Raw genomic sequence first — 18,729 nt, 5'->3', positions numbered from 1 at the left:
TCAGCAGGTCATGATTTCTTTTGTTTTCTTGATGGGTATTCAGGGTACAACCAAATTGTGGTGGCACCTGAAGATCAAGAGAAAACGGCGTTCACATGTCCGTATGGAATCTTTGCTTATAGAAGAATGTCGTTTGGATTGTGTAATGCACCAACAACATTTCAGAGGTGCATGACATCAATATTTGCCGATATGCTTGAGAAACACATGGAGGTATTTATGGATGATTTTTCTGTATTCGGATCTTCTTTTGAAAATTGTTTGTATAATCTGTCACTTGTGCTGGAAAGATGTCAACAAACCAATTTGATCCTGAATTGGGAGTAGTGTCATTTCATGGTGAGAGAAGGGATAGTGCTAGGCCATAAAATCTCCCATAAAGGAATTGAAGTTGACAAGGCAAAAGTAGAGGTGATAGCCAATCTCCCTCCTCCAGTTAATGAGAAAGGTATACGGAGTTTCTTGGGACATGCGGGATTCTACCGTAGGTTCATCAAAGATTTTTCCAAGATCGCCAAACCATTAACTAGTCTGCTTGTGAAGGATACTCCGTTTTTGTTTGACAAAAAGTGCAACGAGGCCTTCGATACTCTGAAGCATAAATTGGTGTTTGCTCCTATAGTGATCTCTCCTGACTGGTCTTTACCCATTGAGATCATGTGCGATGCGAGTGATATAGCAGTAGAGGCAGTCTTGGGGCAAAGAAGAGACAAACTCCTGCACGTGATCTATTATGCCATCCATGTGTTGAATCCAGCTCATATGAATTATGCAACCACAGAGAAGGAGCTACTGGCTGTGGTGTATGCCTTTGACAAATTCAGGTCATACTTGTTGGGAACAAAGGTAATTGTTTATACTGACCATGCTGCTTTGAAATATCTTTTTTCTAAACAGGACTCGAAGCCAAGGCTACTCAGGTGGATTTTGCTGTTGCAAGAATTTGATCTAGAAATTCGAGACAAAAAGGGGTGTGAAAACACAGTTGCTAACCACCTATCTCGAATGTCCCCGATAGAAGAGACTGAAGAAGAACACCCAATCAAGGATGAGTTTATTGATGAACGAATCCTCGTTGTGGTGGGTGTTCCATGGTTTGCCGAATACGCAAACTATCTGGTAGGTGGTATAATTCCTGAAAACTTTGATTATAACAAAAAGAAAAAGTTTCTTCATGATTGCAGGTTCTATTTGTGGGACGAACCATTCTTGTATAAGAAAGGGGTAGACAGACTAATTCGTCGATGTGTCCCGGAAGAAGAACAAAATGAAGTCTTAAAAGCTTGTCATGATTCAGATTATGGGGGACATTTTAGTGGAGATAGGACAGCCGCAAAAGTCCTCCAGTCGAGGTTGTACTGGCCTACTTTGTTTAAAGATGTCTAAGTCATAGTGAAGGAATGTGACAGATGCCAAAGGACAGGGAATATTTCTAGGAGAAATCAGATGCCCCAAAAGGGCATGCTTGAAGTGGAATTATTTGATGTTTGGGGGATTGACTTTATGGGGCCGTTTCCACCCTCATTCGGGAAGAATTATATTCTGGTAGTTGTGGACTACGTCTCGAAATGGGCGGAAGTTGTTGCCCTCCCTACTAATGATGCGAGAGTAGTGGTAAACTTTCTCAAGCAAAACATTTTCTCAAGGTTTGGTGTGCCAAGGGCACTTATCAGTGATGAAGGGACACATTTCTTAAATAAGCTCATGAAGAACTTATTGAAGAAGTATAATGTGAAGCACAAGATTGCCACTCCGTATCATCCTCAAATGAGTGGGCAAGTTGAAGTATCCAATAGACAAATAAAACATATTTTGGAAAAGACAGTGAGTGTTTCAAGGAAAGATTGGGCGATCAAATTAGATGACGCATTATGGGCGTACAGAACCGCCTTCAAAACTCCAATCAGTATGTCTCCTTATCAACTGATTTATGGTAAGGCCTGTCATTTCCCTCTTGAATTAGAGCACAAAGCCTTTTGGGCATCCAAGTTCTTGAAATGTGATCTTACAAAAGCCGGTGAATCCCGAATTCTTCAACTTCACGAGTTAGAAGAATTTCGTAATCAGGCCTATGAGAAAGCGAAGATGTACAAGGAGCAAACAAGGAAGTGGCATGATCAAAGAATCATTAAGAAAGACTTCTGGGAAGGACAACTGGTGTTGTTGTTCAATTCTAGGCTCAAGTTATTTCCTGGCAAATTGAAATCAAGATGGTCTGGGCCATTTGTTGTGCATAAGGTATCTCCCCACGGAGCAAAAGAAATCAAGAATCAAACCAATGGGGATATATTCAAGGTGAATGGCTAGAGGTTAAAGCCCTATTACATAGGATAAGAATCTGGATTGATTGACCATGTGTGTCTCACCTAATGAGGTGGACGACCGTCGAGCCATGCGACGTTAAACGAAGCGCTTCGTGGGAGGCAACCCACGCGTTTGGTTTCTAATTTATTTCGTTTTTCTTTTTCTTTGTGTGTGCTAAAATTTTGTTGCAGGGGAGGAGGAGAATTAGAAGGGCAAAGTCACAAACACCTCAAAATGGAAGGAAACAACACAAGTGCAGTAAAACAAAAAAACAATTTTCAAATGTTGAGGGAGCCAAATCACCAACACGGGCGCCCGTGTTGAACAACACAGCCCGTGTTGATTGCCCTGAACCAAAGAAGTGGGCGTGTGCAGAGAGGAGGAAACCATATCACCAACACGGGCACCCGTGTAGATGCACACGGCCCGTGTTGTTTTGTACGGGATGGATTTTTTATTTTTTTTTTGTTTTAAGTGGTGGGACCCACTTGACTTATAACTCATCTCCACCACTTATCCTTCATTATTCTTGTTTTACAAGACTCTCATTCTCTCTTCCTCTATTGTTAACCTAGCCTCCACCACCAAAAGCTTCACTTTTCACCACTATCAACTCCATAAAACCACATCTCCCTTTCACAAAAACTGTTTTACTCTCCGTCCTCTACGTAGTGACGGTGACCGTTTTTACTAATTCATTATTTGGGTTTTGAGATATTTTGTAGGTACCCATTATGCCCCCGAAGAGAGCAAGCAAAGGAAAGGTTGTGGCCACATCTTCCAGGCCAAAGCAACGTGCAAGACGCAACCTGAATGCACATGGCATCCTGTTTGAGGAACCGGATCACCCTGAAAGGTATGCGATACTTGCTCAACGAAGACTCATTCCTACAAGATATATGTGTGATGCAACACTAGATGAGCTAGGATTAAAGGAAGAAGTGCATCGAATGTTTCACAATATAGGTATGCTAGAATTTATGCAATTTGAAGCACCGACTTTTGCACGCATCACTCTTGAATTTTTTAGCACTGTTGAGTTTAAGATGAGACGCAAGTGGACTGGTTCCGAAATGGAGTTTTATGGTAAGTTGACTTTCAGATTGTTTGATTAGGACCATGAGTTGTCTGTGGAGGAACTTGGGGGGATTCTGAGACTTCCAGTATCTGGACTTAGAGCACCCCTAGACACCTTTTCAGCGGTTGATTTCTGGAGGGCCATTACTGGTAAAAATGGTTACAACCCGAGTTCTGGCAAGGCTTCTGGGATTCATAACCCTTGTTTCAGGTATGCACAGAAGAGGTTAGCTTACACCTTGTTTGGACGGGGTGATAGCATCGGTGTGGCTGCAAAGAGAGAGTTGTTTTTCTTACATTGCATGGCCAACAATGATAGAGTCAACGCAGCCGCTTTTGCTGCTAATCATTTGAAACAAGTTAGCTATGCAAGTACAGGTGAAATTTCTGTGGGTGGCATGATCGCTCAGATTGCATACCACTTTGGTTATGGTCGGCTCTTGATGGAAGAACCAGCAGTGGCAGGTAAGACAAAGATTGACATGAACACTCTTGTCAATCAACTAATGATTGTAATCATGCCGAAATATTATTCTCTGGTAATTCATAATGTGAAAGTACTTGCGTTACCAGCACCTGATTCTATTAGTATTGCAAATGTTGCTAACTGGCTTTATGCAGCTTCTGCCCCATCTGTAGGGGACAATGTTCAGAATGACCAGGATTTTTCAGGTGATGAGATGGAGGAAGATGATAGACCAGAGGAGCAATTTGTGCCACCCCCACAAGACTCGAACCGACAAGGTGAAGGGTCCTTTTCTATGTCTCAGGACCAATGGGGTTGGATACAAACTGAGATGGGTGTCCTCCGCACCGAGCAAACTAGACAAGGTGTGGAATTGTTCCGACAAGGGACGGTTATGGATGACATGCAAGCTATGATGCAATGTCTGATGTTGCATTTCCCGCATGATCCTCCACCTTCTCCACAACAGTAGTCGCTGTGAGTCCCCTTTGTATCTGGATTTAAACATTGAGGTCAATGTTTAGTTCAGGTGTGGGGGGGGGGGGGGTTTCCTTTCATGTTTTATTTTGTTTTCATTTTGTTCATGTTTTCCTTCATCGTTTTTGGCTTTCTTTTTTGCTTCTATTGTCGTAGTATTATTATTTACCTGTGTGCACAGAGTGATGAGAAATTGTTGGACGAATCCGGGATCGATTGTAGTGGATGAAAGACACTCCCCATACTTGTTCTGTTAAGGTACCCCGGAAGTTGATGCAACCATGAGAAAGTAAAAGTCGGACACAATTTGGTGACACTGGACCGAGAGAGCGGTATGGTAGAACCGAATTGGAAAAGAAACCACATGACACTAGGAGGCTTAAGAGCTTGTAAGTTTAGACAACATGGTGAGAATACAAAGGCCAAACACTAAATATCATCATGAGAGTTCATCCAAGTATGACTCTATCACTCTGACTTTACGTATGTTCTTTTGACACTTCACAGCATGACAACACACACTGAGGTAAGTTTTTTATTTAGCCCAGAGTCTTTATAGCCATCCCTATTTGTATGTTTACCCTTCGTGAACCCCGTTGAGCCTTAGCCTTTTTGTTCGTAATAAACCCCATATTAACCATTAATCATTCATTTCTTCCATTAATCGGCATGATTGTTGTAAGTTACAAAATGTGCAAAAAGCTAAGTTTGGGGTGGTAATCTTTAAAGAAAGGGCGAGTGCATAAGAAGAGATCTAAAAGTAATGCAAAAAGAAGAGACGTGTGTATGTCCTAATAAAAAAAAAAGAGAAAGAAAAGAAAAAGAAAAAAAAAGAGAAATGCACTTGCCGAGACTTAAGACTCTAACACCTATAAAATGCTCACAGAGAATTGAGTTAAAAAGAGTCAAAAGTGAATAAACCCCCAGAGTTATGAGTTAAGCACGAAAAAAACAGAGAAAATCAAACAACATGAATGCTGAGTTCAAAACCACTTGTTATCCATTTCTGTGTCTATCCTACCGTACCCAAGCCCCGTTACAACCGAAAAGACCTCATAAAGTGTGTGGAATCTATTGTTGTAGTGAAATTAGAATTTATTCAAATTTAAGAGTTTGGTATTGCATGTTGTGATGTGAGTGTAAACACCCTAACCATGAGAGATGTTGTGAGTATGTGAAAAAGCTTGCAGGTAACAAGGCCTCTGATGTGGAAATGTGGTGAACAGTTTGAGTCGGGAAAACCGGAAATTTGATTGGAAAGGAAGAACACAAGTTGTGAAGGACAAGGTTGCATTATGGAAAGTGAATTCATGGGTGACCTTTGTTTGGACTCAATACATAACTTGAGGACAAGCAATTAGACAAGTTTGGGGTTGTGATCGGTCACCATTTCCATTGAATTCCCACCATTTATCCGGCATATTTTCATCACTTTGGTAAGATTTGTGGTTGTTTTTAGTTGTTTTAAAGTCATTTAACATGTTTCGTTAGTTTATTATTGCATTGCATTTTGTTACATGTTTGTGTCAAAAAGTCTCTTTTATGCTTCGATTTGGTAGTGTTAGTGTTGAAGGTTGTTGCACAGGTTCAAAAGGACTAATAGCTGAGTGTTGGATGCTCCGGAAGGCTAAAATATGAAGATGCAGAAGGTCAACACGGGCTCCCGTGTACATCAACACGGCCCGTGTTGTTTGCCAGGAAGGAGCACTCAAAGAGGGGAGTCAGGGGGTTAACACGGGCACCCGTGTACATCAACACGGCCCGTGTTGATGCCTCTGTAGCTTTCTTTAAAAAACAAAACTTTTGAAGAGCAACACGGGCACCCGTGTGAATCCACACGGCCCGTGTTGATGGGCGCGGCTGAGAAATTTTACTTTATGTTGTGTGGATCTGCCCTGTTCATTAAGGGTATTTTGGACTTCTTGCTGGGAGAAAAAACCATTTGAGGTTATTAGAAGACTTTGGAGAGAAAGAGAAGGGGACTTTTGACGTACGAGAGAAAAACATTGCACTGGAGAATATAGCTACTACGGAGAATTTGAAGATGGCGAGATTCAAGGGCATCAACCATTGAAGATCAAAATCTCCTAATTCTTTGTAATGTTTAATTTCCACACTATGATTTCTTTGAATACTATGAGAGGCTAAACCCCCCAATGCTAGGGGGTGGTCCTGATTTGATCTTATGTTATTAATTCGAACCATGGATTTTCTTATTACTATGTTACGTATTTCAATTCAATTGTGTGATGTTATTATGCTTTTGTATCGGACAAATACAATTAGATCTATGACTATCAATAACAGGATTGTGATTGTTAGGGTTTTCACACAATTGGGTTTATAATTGCATCACCTAGGACTAGGAACTTTTGTAAATCACCATAAACCTTGATATTGTTTATGATTAAAACCAATGATTAGTTGAATGGACATTTGAGTAAGAATTGGTAGTTTAATAGTTTCTTCATTAAGGACTTAACGAAGAACATTATGAGGTTAGGTAATTGAATGGTTCATGTGTATTGAGGAAATCTTGACTTGAATTCATAACTAGTTAAATCAACCACTCACCCTAGCATGTTTCATCTTAATCAATTATTCTTTACTATCTTTTTGTGTTTGTTGTTATAAATTCCCAAAACCAACCAAACCATTGTGTTTTTGTTTAAATAGAATCAGAAGTAAAATAAGTATTTCCTACGCAATCCCTGAGATCGATACTTGGGAATAAAACTCCTTATTACTACATCGGTAAAAATAGTACACTTGCTATTTTTCCGATCAGCAAGACAAAAAAAAATATTTAAAGCTATTTCCTTTTTTGGTCAACCTCTAACCTATAAATAGAGGTACTTTCCCTCATTTTAAATCATCCAGAACCGTGTTTCATACTTCTCTCTCTCTCTCTCTCTCTCTCTCTCTCTCTCTCTCTCTCTCTCTCTCTCTCTCTCTCTCTCTCTCTCTCTCTCTCTCTCTCTCTCTCTCTCTCTCTCTCTCTCTCTCTCTCTCTCTCTCTCTCTCTCTCTCTCTCTCTCTCTCTCTCTCTCTCTCTCTCTCTCTCTATATATATATATATATATATATATATATATATATATATATATATATATATATATATATATATATATATATATATATATATATATATATATATATATATATATATATATAAACTTTTTCCTTGCTTACTCTCACTAATATTTTTAGCCAAAGTGTTTTTTTGAGAAATCTCTTTGTGAGTGAGGTTAAGTTGTAACTTTTGAAGGGTAGACTTGTAAGTTTACCAAGGAAGATTAATTTTTCATCTTGTTTGAACATTTTATCATATTAAGGATTGTTTGTTTGGGTTAGAAGAAAACCCGTAAAAACCTTTGGCCAAAGTTTTTTTTTGAGAAATCTTTATGTGAGTGAGGTTAAGTTGTAACTTTTGAAGGGTAGATTTATAAGTTCACCAAGGAAGATTAATTTTTCATCTTGTTTGAACATTTTATCATATTAAGGATTGTTTGTTTGGGTTAGAAGAAAACCCGTAAAAACCTTTGGTTTGGGGATTGTGTGATCAAACCCTTATTTAGGTTCGAATGCTCAGCCTATGATAAAAGCTTTCATAGGTTCTTTGTTAGCCCGTGGTAAGACAATGGTTAGGTTAAAGTTTAGCCTGATATTAAAAGCTTGATAAGGTTCGAGATTAACTCGTACTAAAATCTCTCAGATTATTGGTTAGCCCGTGATAAAACCAATATTTAAGGCTTGTAAGCTCAGTTGGGTATTAAAAGCTCTCTTTTGTTGAACGGTCGCATAAAGAGACATCTACATTTTCATGCTCCATTTCATGGACAATATCTCCAACCCATTTCATGTTCCACTTACCCATTTCATCTCCCAATAACATAACTTTTTTATCCCATTGTTAATGAGCGTCAAAAGGAGAAAAATAAGTTGGAATTCAACGTAAAGATCATTTATTTCAAGCCTCATTTATCACACTAATCTTGTTTTGAAGCTAAAAAATGTACGTTGAATCCAAAAATGTATTTTCGAATGTTGTCTGTTTTCATTTTCCAGCTCTCTATTTTAAATTTTATTTGTTTTGAGTATTTTATGTTATTGTTTTTATTAGATATGGTGCACCCCGATGTTTTTCCCAAATGTATTGTGTCTCTGGATGTGAAACGTGTTGTTGTGAAGGAGGTAGATGTTGGCAACCAATTTAAAAATGAACAAGAGTTTGAATTTTGTGATCACATGCTTCAATGAATTTGTATGGAGGCTTCCAAGTTGGGATTTGGTGTTATAATTAGAAGGTGCGATAATGGTTTAGATATAAGATGTGCATTTGTGACAATGACATGCATAAGAAGTGGGAAGTATAGATATCCTCTCTGGAATTTCCAACGAGATGACACTGGTTCAAGAAAATGTGAGTGACCATTTAAGTTGTGTGGTTATCTATTGGCAAATAACAAATGGAGTTTTAATTTGATATGTGGTTTAGATAACCATGACTTGTTTGAAAATTTAGTCGGTCATCCAATTGTATGTCGCCTCATGCCAGAAGAGAAGGAATATGTTTCGGACATAACATTGAATTTGGTGCGTTCGAAAAATAAACTTACAACTTTGAAATGGAAAAGCCCCGAAAATATCACAAATATCGGGCAAGTGTACAATATTCAGTACTAAAATAACAAGGCATTGAGGGGGATATAACTGAAATGCAACAACTCTTGAAATTGTTGGATGCTAACAATTATGTATCTAGGTACCGAACATGCGAGGATGGAGTAATTGTTATAGATATATTTTAGACTCATCGTGATTCCATCAAAAAGTTTAACATGTTTCATGTCGTGCTCTTCATTGATTCAACGTATAAGACTAGTAAGTACAGGCTTCCACTATTGGAAATTTTTTGTGTTACCTCTACTAAGAAGATTTATTTTGTTGGGTTTGTATTTCTAGAGAGAAAAAAAAGGAGAATGTTACTTGGGATTTAGATGTGTGTAAGGCAATGTTGAAGGAAAGACATGTTGAAAGTAATTGTTATCGACTGTCATACTGCTATGATGAATTCAGTTGCAAAGGTATTTGATACTTATTATTGATTACTTTGTAGTATCACATAACAAAGAATGTGAAAAGTCGGGTTAAACCTGCGGTAGGGACGAAACAGATAAAGGCCGAAGATGGAAAAATGGTCAAGGCGGACGTGATAGTGGAAAAGATAATGGATGCATGAAATGTTATAATAAATTCTTCTATGAAAAGTTATATGTCGGTGTTGTTATACATTTCAAAAAGGTGTGAGAAAAATATCCATCTTTGTTGAAATATGTTAAAGTACAATTTTGGACCAGGTGAAGGAGAAAATTGTCTTTGCTTGAACCGAGCAGGTTATACGCCTTGGAAATACAAAAACAAACCGAGTTAAGTTTGCACATGCTACATTGAAGAATTTTTTGGGAAGTAGTAAGGGTGATATGTGTAGAGATTGGGACTTTGTGAACCAAATAATCTAAAATCAGCATAATGAGATACATACATTATTTGGTAGTAACATCATAGTGTTGGAACACATATTCAAATAGAACAATCTTTATTCTAATTTGGTCGATAATGTAACACTCCGATTTTTATTATAATATTTTATTAATTATTATAACCAATTTTATTTAATTTTAGAGTATCTTTGAGTGACTAATTAGTATCATATAGGTTAATGAGTTGTTGGATTGAATTTACTTATATTTTTAATAATTAAATTATGTAAAAGTAGAGAATATTGATTTTAGTATTAAATTAGAATTTAAATAAAAATTAAGGAGAATTGGTAGGATATATTTAATTAATTTAATAAATTAATTGGTAAAAATTGAGAGGATTTGTGAGTGGATAGTAAAATAGAATTTTAAATAAAAATAAGTAAGTGGGTAGAATTATGAGGAATTAGGGGAATTAATGAAATAAAAATAAATAGGATCTTCTATTTAAGCAGAAGGGTGAATAGAAAGGGGGGGGGGGGGGGGGGGGAAAGGAGTACTATAAATTTTGGAAAACAAGGAGTAAGAAGAGAGGAGTACTAGAAATTTTGGAAAACAGGGAGTAAGAAGAGACTGGAGGCGGCCCTAAGAGAGCAAATGAAGAAGAGAATCTACATAGCCAAATTTCAAAGTTTTTCTGCAAAAATCGAGGTAAGGGGGGAATTATTCAATATATGGGTGTTAAGCATGAGGGGTAGTGGGGAGTCCTTATCCTCTTTCCCTTTTTCTCTTTTATGTTTCCTCTATTAATGAATGAATTGAATCTTGAAGGGGTTTGTACAAAACCTCTTTAGGTTGTTATTAATCCTAATCTTCGTGCTTTGTTAATTGTTGAAATTATATGATATGTGTTAAAATATTATGATTGATGTCATATAGTTCTCTGTTGATATGGATGTTATTAATTGACATGATATGTGTTGAGATTTTGTGATTTATGAGTTTTGAGTTGTAATGAGCAAATGTTATTGATGAGCAAATGTTGATTTCTAAGTCTAAATCACCATAAGAATGAAAATATAAAAGTTTGGAACTATTACATTGAAAAATAAGTCGAATAAGTCACAATAAGTCGGAAAAAATTCGAAATAAGCCGAATAAATCACAGAAAACGCATGAGAGTATTGGTCATTTTATTTCACACATAACTTGAGTTTTGTAAGTTCGTTTGAGGTGCGGTCAATTGTATTGAAAAGCTAAGACATAGATATTTCTAATGGTAATGAATTCATGAGATTTAAATGTGTAGGCGAGGTTGTGATTATGGTAATGCCTCATGATGTTTATGCATGTAAGCGATATTGCGAATATGGTATATTCTTACGATGTTTATAGGAATAACTTTATGGAAAGTAGTAATTATGAACATGACGTGAGCTAGTGCTGAAATTGAACATAAGTGTACTTAATTTGAGAAATTAGATGTCAAATCAATGTTATAGGATGATTAGTCGTGATAATAAATTTTTAAGTATTATTGTTACCATACGTCGATTAATTTTTATAACTTGTGATTAGTATTCCCTATTAGTCATTTTCATATTACTTTAGTTGCCTAGATCTTTTAAGAATGAAACTGAGACTGTTAGAAAATAGACAGGATTTAGCACGAGACAGACTTCGATCTGGATCGATTTCGTTGTTGCAAAGGCTAGAAAACTGAATTCCAAGTTCAGTTAATATTTTGAAAACTCTACAACACAACTATTTGACATGTTGTTAGTAATTTGGACACAACTCACTCTACACGTGTCCTTTAAGAGTAAACCTTATTTAATAAGAAAGTAGACAATATTTCTTACATATTAGACTTAATAAGCATCTCATTTCACTAAGTTCAGTAGGAGAAATACTAGTTACACGTCCGACAAAATATTCTTCCTGGTACATGTACCAGTTCCTATTGTTTGATTAAATTGTGTCGATTTGGATCTTAAGTCCTAAAATAAAAATCATAGTCTTAAAATAGACCTTATAAGCTTTCCGAGACATATTGACTTGCTTGATTCTGAATTTGTTTGATATTTTAAATAATTATTAGAATCTGATGTATGACTAGCAGGAAACATGGTTTTGGGGTTGTTTTGATAAGATGTTATGTGAATTAAGTTGTTAATTTTTTCGGGAACAAGTCCAATGTTTAATGATATTTTTGAGTGAAAATAAGATATGAATATGTGTAGGACTTTAGTCAAATGTATTTTAATATGTATATGAGTTAAGTTGTTAAGGTTGGAACGCAAGTCTGGTGTTGATGTGATTTATGTTTAGGTTCGAAAGAACTAGTGCTTAGATGTTTAGGTTTAGAAGAACTAGTGACATGGCCTTACATTGGATACTATTTGATGATGATGTGTTCAGGTTTGAAAGAGCCAGTGACATGTAGGACTTATGTCCAGTGACGAGGATTTGAGTTGGAGGATTGTGGATGATGATTTGTATTGTTTGTTGCATTCGTGCATCATGTATATCAGAGATAGGTACGACTTCGATCCAGTCACAAGTAGGACTTCGGTCCAGGTATGAGTTAGGACTTTGGTCCAGTGATGAGTGATGATTCAGTAACACATCTCTAAATACCCAAATATTGGTACCACATGCATGGAAGTAGGGGAGATGAGTACATTGCATACATAATTGTATTTATTGATTAATTATAAACTTGTTGGATTTATATGATTGATTTAATTGTGATAATATACTACTATTTTTGTTTATACACCGCTAATATATGGATTGTATCTCTCACCCCTTTTATGTTTGTTTATGTGTTATTCTTTATACTTGTTATGCACATTCTCATGTAGAAGCTAGTGAGCAGTAGCTGTTTTGGAGAATGGCATAGTAGGCCTCTTCACTGCATTTATTTTCTGTTTTGTTGTTGTATCTTATCAGTTGTTTAGTTTTCTGTGTCATTCTAATAATGTAACATTGGGTTAGGGAATACTTTATTTATTTTTTCTGCAAGATGTTGAATTAACTATTTTATGATTGACTGAAGTTGATTTTCTAATTATGAGACAATTTGAAGTGTTACTTTGAAAAATATTGAACCCTTAGTATTCTTTTATTCCGGATGCTTTATAAATTATGGGTTGGTGTTTAGGGTGTTACAGGCAACATATCTCAAGCATGTCTGAATTATATTTTTCACGAAGCCAAACGAGTTGATAATGTAGGTTCCGATAGCTCAAAGTGTGGTTGTACACTTGTGAGAACCTATGGTCTCCCGTGTGTTTGTCTTATATCTAAGAAGGTGAAACTTGATAGCCCTATACGAATGGATGAATTTTCCACTCATTGAAAAAGGCTCGGGTTTTATGATGATGGTGTCATGAAAGATGGTAAATCAAATATCTCTATCTTAACCAAATGGGAAGTGATACAAAAGAGATTTTTGAAAGCTGATGACAATATAAAACTCTACATAAAAGAGCAAATGAGGAATATTTCTTATTCGGAAGCCACTAACTTGAAACCACCATCTCAACCAGTAAAAACAAAAGGTGTTCCAAAGAAGTTCAAACCTACATCAAGTGACAATTCAACGGTGTTGTTTCCTTCATATTTTGAGCATGTTGACAAACTTTTTCCGGATTCACTAACTCAAAAATCTCAAAAAAGTGTTTTCAAATGAGCTCACATTACCAAACCCCCTCTTTCAGCACCTCCATAAAAAAATTCATTCATTGACAAGATGTTGATTTTTATGCACAAATACATTGAACGGATCGTCAATGTTAAAGGTGACGGTAATTGCGGTTTTCGAGTTGCTTCTACTTTACTCAGTAAAGGAGAACAGGATCACGCCCATGTCCTCCCTTAACTTATTCAAGAGTTGAGGAGCCATAAATAATCATACACACGGTTATATGGGGAAAAAGAAGTTTTCGATGTAATCTATGAATCTCATGTTCCTCGCATTAGTGGATCAACACCAAAGGATAAATTGATGCATTTCCTTGAAATGGGTCATCTCATAGCAAATGTGTATGATAGAGTATGTATTTATCTTACAAGATACGATTTCTCGAAAACATTTTTTCCACTGCTCACCGCACCGCCCCACCTCAAAATCCAAATAATTGTATTATGTTTGTTGGGTGGCTTTCAAAAAGGCGACACTTTGTTCAGGTAGGATGCCTTATACCACTTGCATCACCATAGTGGATGACTTATTCAACAACAAAAGTCGGTATGATGTCCTTTTACACTATGTAACTTACACCACATTTCAGGTTCATATCCCATTATCTCGAATATGGGGGCAGGTGGCGTCGGGATATTATATAGGTGGAGCACGTCGCGCCAAATATGTTCTCAGTGGGTGTTTAAGGGCGTGAAACTCTCTTTCGCCTCCCCCACCCTCTTGAATAGGGATTTGTCCTTCACGGGCAAGGTGTAGTTCTTTTTCTTTGAGGAATGAGAGCTCTTGGCGTCGGAGACCCGCTCTTTGACATCTCGAGCCTTCTTTTCAGCATTACTTTACTCGCCTTTGATGTAGCATTCCTCCCAGGCAAATACATCGGCAAACAAGAACGTCGGCTTTTAGGAGAGGGAATCATTGAAGTGTCCCCCCTTGAGTCCGTTATGGAATTCCCCCACAAATATCTCCTGGTTCATAGGGACTTCCTTGATTGTGGCTTCGTTGAAGCAAACAGATAGTCTCTCGTCGACTTCGACGGGCCCTAGCGGATGTTGAACGGGTTGGTGGTGGACATCTTCTTGTGGCGATTGGCGGTGAACTGGTACATCATCTTTATAATTGATTCCTAATAGATGTTAATAGAGGCGTAGATGAGGCCCATGTACCATCGAAAGGCGACCTCCTTGAAAGTGCCTGACAATAGCTTACACTTTAGAAAGTCAGATGCTTATATGATGGTCATTTGGGTATTAATGGAGCTGACGTGCTCGTAGTGATCACTGTGTCCGTCAAACATGGCCAGAGATGAAGACTTCAAGCTTTCTAGAGGCCCTCATTTTTCGTCCGAGAGAGGCTAGGGGTCTAATAGTTTCGTCTCTTCCGCCTGTTGGCATTGTCTGATGTTTTGGACGTCGTCCTCCAACATTCGGTTGTGGTGGCATAATTCGCCAATGGCGGCTCGTATCTTTGTCATGACCTCAACATCTCTTGTATCGTTGATACCCTCAAGAATAAGGGATGAATCTCTTCTGTTCAACATGTCTTGTAATGGTCATAATTGGGAATTAAGGTTACGACAGGGACAGTGATGATTTTTTAGAGAGAGGTGTGGCTCAGGTTAGTTCTATCGGGCCTCACGGAGGACATCACTGTAATGTCCAAAAAAATACATGATGTGTGTGTGTGTTCTCCCTACAAGGACAAGGAGATTCAGAGGCCCTTGTAGATATATTACATGAATAGGGTAATGGCTAGATCACGGTGGCGAGTATCCATGTATGGTGGTTTTTAAGGTTGTTTAAGGAACCATCGGACGTGAGGTGAGAGGTCTTGTTGGCGATCGGCGCTGCTAGGTTGCAGGTATACAGTTAAATTATCAATGTTAGGATTGATGTCCATTGGATCCAGTTTGAACGACCCAATAGTCAGACAATGATGGGCGCCCTAATATATAAATTTGCTAAATATGACACAACAAAAGAGAATCTTAGCATCCATAGATTTAGATTTAGATTTAGTTTATAACAAATGTTTTGATTCATTTTAGTTTCTTTTCATCGGTACATTGTATATAATTTTGTATTAATATCAATGATGTCTAATAAATACATTTTCAAATATATATATTTTATTTCTATTTCATATAGACATTTACAATTTTGTTTATGTTCCTTTTTTTGTTTATGTTCTGAAAATTTTCGAAAATGTGAAAGATCTTGATGTACAAGATAGAATTTTAAATACCATATTTATCAACAACTACTATAAGTATAAGCATGGTCTTTTGTGTCAAGTTTCATACCAATACGGTGACGAAACCTCAGAAAATTATGATCAATGAGTAAACATCTCTTTTAGATTAGAAAATTATGATCAATTCTAATCTAAGAAAAGAAAGATTTAGTATAAAATCTGTCTCATACAAGATGCATTAAAAAATCTCGAATCTAAATCTATGAGTTTAGAGACTTTTCCAATTCATGTTCACAATCTAAACCTACAATCTAAATCTGAGTTTAGGGAATTTTATGTTCACAAATTCTTTTAACAAACAACATATTCAAATTGATTTTCCATAGAATAATTATATTATTTATTAAAATTAAAAATTGTATGCTTTGATTAGCTAGGTTCTATAAAGAAAAACACATAAATAAAATATGTATTTCATCTTATCATACAACTACAACTACAACTACAACTATATATATATATATATATATATATATATATATATATATAAAGCCTTAAATTTTTAAATTATTTTATTTAAATTCTTAAGATATATTCTCAAAAAGTGCCCTGCAGCAATACATATAAATATATTACAAAATAAATATAAATTATATATATATATATATATATATATATATATATATATATATATATATATATATTCTCAAGATAAATTCTTATTATATATATACAACTATAAGATAATTTGATAAGTAAATTAGATATATATATATATATATATATATATATGATAAGTAAATTATAAATAAAATAAAAATAAACACAACGAGGGTGATCTATTGAATTCTCGAATCTACACGTTGTAACTAATGTTCACTTTCTCGTAACTCGTACTACTGCTAATACTGACCACTTGCTGTTTCTTTCATCGAGACCACAAAATTAAATACGTTCTCTTTCTCAATATTTATTTATTATTTATTTTATGAAGTTACCAAGAAGCTTAAATCTTCAATATCAATCGAAAACCGTGATAATCAACCTCGAAAGTTATTCATAAAGTTATATCAACATAATAATAATAATAATAATAATAATAAATATGTAAGCCGTTACATTATATTATGAATTTTTACAAGTTAAATTATGACAATCATTGCCAAGACCACTTATAAATCACATCTTCAAGTACAGATCCATCTGAAACTACAACAAATATTAGCAAAAATAATATCCAACGGCAAATGAATAAACAAAATGGTAAAGAAAACTCAGTTAAAAGTGATAAATATCACTTCATCTTTAGAAGAATTCCCAGATCTAACATGAAAAACAATTTTAGATGAAAACTATGCTTATGGCCAAGTAAATTAATAGATAATGCATAACTTTAGAAATATTACATTAAAAATACCTCACCAACAAAGATCTCAAAGATCTAGTGTAGATCAAAATTATATGAACAATATACTATGCAACAAACAGTAAATTATTCGATAGAAATTAAATTAAAATACTGGATAAAATTTGAAACTACTTTCTTAAATTAAAAAAATGGATATAAGAAATAAAGGTGTAGAGCTCCCTTCAATCCAAAGAAAGATGAAACTAGAAAGTGATAAAGCTCCCTGGATATGGAAGCCACAAAACTACCACATAACACACAAAAATGGGTAGAATTGAGGGATCCATAGCTAAGCAGCTTTATCAACATAGCAACATCCATATTTGAACTAAAAGAAGCTCCACCCCTCAAAAAACCCTAACACCAAAAACTTCAACTTCATTCAAATATAAAAGAAGAAAAAAACTATGAAAAATAAGTGAATCTAGTCAAAATAAACAAAAGTAGAAAAAGATAATAAACTGAAAAAAAATCTAAGAGACTAGATCTTGTTTTTCAGATCTATAAGGGAGTACCTTCTTCAAATAGATAAAAAGAAAAAAGAAAAGACCAGAGAGAAACTAACTCAACACCAAAAGATGAGAACCCTATCTTGGAAAGGCATCCTTTAGTTCTCTTAAATAAAGCAACTTGGACTGAAACGCATCCCACTTTGCCACTTCAATTACACTTTTTATTTTTAAATGAACTAATAAAAAACCCGTCTTTTTTTATGGAATATAGTTTTGGATTCTTAGTTATTTGAATACTATTATAAAAATTGAAAATCGACTAAAAAGATCTTATAAATAATAGTAAATTTAATTTGGAAGGACGATTAAGATAAAAAACAATATTAAAAACAATATAATTAAAAATAAAATTTATTTTAGATAAATTAATTATTTAGTTTTTTTAATAAATTTTTAAAATTTAATTCATTCCCTTTTAGTTTCCGCACTATATACTTGCAGTTTCATTGAAGTGGAAGGTTACAAAAGAGATACAACACATCTAATTTTATTGATCTTGAAAATTTAAAGATTTTTGGATGTATGTGTTATGTGGATATATCTAGTGAAGATTTATACAAAATAAGTCGAAGAAGTGTGACTTCGTCAATTATGAAAAAGGTGTGAATGAGTTCAAGGTATGGGATCCGATTAAAAAGAAGATGGTAATAAATGAAATGTTGTTTTTATGAACAATTAATTTTGAAGCATGCAGTTGCAACAAATGTGTCAACATTTAAAGGATAAACTTCCAACAAACAAAATATTAGCACCCAAAGTGTCTTAAGTACTCCTAGGAGACCATTTTTGGATGCAAGTGTTTTAGTTGATAAGATGTTTGTTAAAAATATAGAATTGAGGGATGAGAAAATAATTCAATTATTATATTTTTGTGTTTGACAAGACCTTTGGTCTTATGCCTACGTACCAACATAAAAATGAGAGATCAAAACATCGTAGTTCGTGGTATAAATTTTAAAGAAATTGGTGGATTGATTTTAACAAAAGCTTAAAGATCTTTTGTTATCAATGGGAGAATACTCAATCAAACATCCATCGATAATGAAAGTTTTACAACATTTAAAAGGGAGTGCTCCAACTTGGATTCAATAAATAAGTATGTC

The 18,729-nt window shown here is 35.3% G+C and overlaps 1 long non-coding RNA gene across 1 annotated transcript; it reads right to left on the bottom strand.

Moving 5' to 3' along the window:
- Nucleotides 1–16,743: 16,743 nt before the first annotated feature.
- Nucleotides 16,744–17,808, bottom strand: LOC127097488 (uncharacterized). The gene is made up of 2 exons (XR_007793052.1): nt 17,630–17,808; nt 16,744–16,909 (listed from the first exon to the last, which is right to left on the bottom strand). It is a non-coding gene; the product is annotated as an uncharacterized LOC127097488 (long non-coding RNA).
- Between the last annotated feature and the right edge of the window lie 921 nt (nt 17,809–18,729).

Source organism: Lathyrus oleraceus, chromosome 6 (assembly GCF_024323335.1).
Source record: "Lathyrus oleraceus cultivar Zhongwan6 chromosome 6, CAAS_Psat_ZW6_1.0, whole genome shotgun sequence".
Lineage (NCBI taxonomy): Eukaryota > Viridiplantae > Streptophyta > Magnoliopsida > Fabales > Fabaceae > Lathyrus > Lathyrus oleraceus.
Note: the sequence above shows the minus strand (reverse complement) of the source record. Positions and strands in the feature narration are given on the sequence as shown.